Here is a 2,679-nt window from a genome sequence, read left to right as displayed (position 1 = left end):
TGTCTTATGTTTAGAGGCTGTTTTTAAAAAACGAAAGATACTTTTTAGTATTGACTGTTCATAATCCGAGTTACAAATGTCACCATAGTGTTGTTACAGGGGTCACATTAATTGTTAGTGGAGGAAATAGGAAAAAGGGCACTGGACCCATAGGGTTATTATCTTCTTGGTATTACTATATTAAAGTATTGACTGCCAGACCAGCTGCTGGAGGCCTGTGCTTGTAATCACTCTGGAGGAGATAACATTAAAGTGTAACTTAAGGCAGATTTTCGCCTACTTTCCCTCCCACTCACTTACTGGGTGGTTTAACGACCCAGAGGTTCCAGTGTTTTCCCGCTGAAATCCTCTTGGATTCGGCCACCACTCAGTCCTCCATCACCTTGTTGATTGTGACATCATCAAGAGGGCCATTGGCTCTTCTTGGTTCACTTTCACTTTGGAGAGATTTCTTCTCACTTCATATTTTTACTTTGGGATAGGAAGCGAGGAGATATCTCCCCAATGGGACACAAACTGGCAGGGGTTATAACCCTCCCTTACTTGATCCGAAATTAAAAACAAAAGTTTTGACTTTAGTTACCCTTTAAAGGTCCAGTTCACTTCTAGCCCAGTCACATTGTTTTCTGTCATACCCCAATGAAGAGGGGGCATGTTTAGCCCCCCGATAACACTTTGGCTACTCTTTGGATTGTCCAGCTGTCTTTTCTTGGAATAAAGTTGCATCAGGAACTTTTAGCAGTATTATGGCACTTCAGTTTTACATTTTTGTTACATTAATTAGCAAATTCCTTACAAAATCAGAAGTGATAGTACAATGATTCCACTTGGCTGCTTTGCTTTGGAATTTCTACGTCTTTAGACCAAACCCTCATTGTAATCATAACAATTTGATGGACCATTTGTGATTGCCCATTTTCTAGTGAATGCTGGCTCGATTATTTGTTCTGTTGGTGGCAGGTTTCATCAGTGTCCTTGGTGTTCCTCCGTCACCTTTCTGGATGACAGAATTCAAATAATCAGCTGTGTGTGTTTGCACCTCCTCTGAAATCACCAAGTCAGCATTCTGTGTATTTTAGCACTGAAAATTTCAGTCCTTTAACTGTAAAACTGTAGCATCTGTTGGTCTCAGGGGTAGGTTACCCTTACTCATATAAGTGGTCAACAAAATTGGTTTATCAGCATGTGTACCTTTAGTGATCCTAAACATGCACCGTTTATTTTACATTGTCCCTTCTCTTTCTGTATAGAGATGATGGCACTGTAATTATTTTAATTTAAAAAAACATTGAAGCACATTTTTCCTAATCAATATACAGCTGTCCCATGACCCTGCCTGTCTGTAGGGAAACCTAAGCAGCAGGGGCTTCTAGCCCTCTGCTGCTGGTCACATGTTCAAAATAAAAAAAAAGGCCTTTGGGATACAGAGTAAAAATAAATAATTCATATTAAACTGTCTTAAATCATCATACAAATACATATTAGAAATCAAATATTTATTATTTTTTGCCAATAATACAGTGTGGGCAGATTTCAGCCAGTCACAGGCTGTGTCACGCCCCTCCAGCCTGTGTCTTAGAATAACGAAGGTGAAGCCTCCATCAATCAACATGTAATATCCTTCCCCTCTTGTGTTCAGCTGGGGAGTGGGCTGTCATTTACCACTGTGTATATGTCCACACGTGTGACTCTATAGTCACATGGGCTGCACAGATGTGATAAGGAGACGTGATAAGGAGGCTCAGCATAGAAATTCACATGAAAAGATATAATAAAATATTTACAAAAATGTGAGGGGTGGACTCACTTCTGTGAGATACTGTATATGTAGGGATTGATTGCTAACTGATAATAAGTAATCACAAGGGGTTGATGGGCGAAGAAAGCAAATAAATTTCCTGTGTACCGCATCCCTACTCCGATATTTTATCTTTCCTCATTCTATTTGAAACAGTGTCTTTAGTTTATATCCCACTTTGTCTTTTTTTATATTTTTTTTATTTGAGTGGCAATAACCTGGTTTGACAGAAAGAGGACACTGAACTCCGGCTGCGGCTTTCCTCTCTCTCACTTACCAGTTGCTGCAGAAGTGCCAAATGCTAGGATTTTATTCTGTCGTGTTTTATAAGAAATAACCACATAGGTATAATGTTTTTCCATATATAATAATATAGCCATAATAATAAAGTTGGATCTGTCATGACGAGATTCAGTACACGAGTATCAGATGCATAGTGCTAATGTTTTAAAGCCCATCTCAGGGGGAAGAAGAACAATCCATTTTTGTAGTGGGGCTGCTCTGCACTAGAAGGATTCAATGCTTGTTTAGGTCTAGGGGTCCTTAAAAGCTGTTCACTTACCCAATCCTCTACCCCCCAGTGGCTGGAGCTCTCTTTTACTCCCTGTGCTCATGCAGTGGACTGTCCCTTGGTGTCCTCACATCCAGTGTAAGGCTATGGGCTCTGCATTGGTTTTCATGATCTCAGAGGGCAACCAACTGCTGATACATAGGGGAGAAGGGGATGTTGGGACTGGTTCTACAGGATCGGGTAAGTAAAAGTGCTTTTTGCAACAACCCTCCCCCCACAGATCTAAATGAGCATTTAGTCCTTAGCAGTGCAAGGACAGCCCCACTGCAAGGGAACATTGTTTTTTCTTTCCCCGAAGTTCAGCTTTAAC

This window comes from Staurois parvus, unplaced genomic scaffold (assembly GCF_062004578.1).
Source record: "Staurois parvus isolate SC_StPar_1 unplaced genomic scaffold, SC_StPar_1.0 ptg000171l, whole genome shotgun sequence".
In the NCBI taxonomy this organism is placed as follows: Eukaryota; Metazoa; Chordata; class Amphibia; order Anura; family Ranidae; genus Staurois; species Staurois parvus.
The sequence above is the reverse complement of the archived record's forward strand: the minus strand, read 5'-3'. Positions refer to the sequence as shown.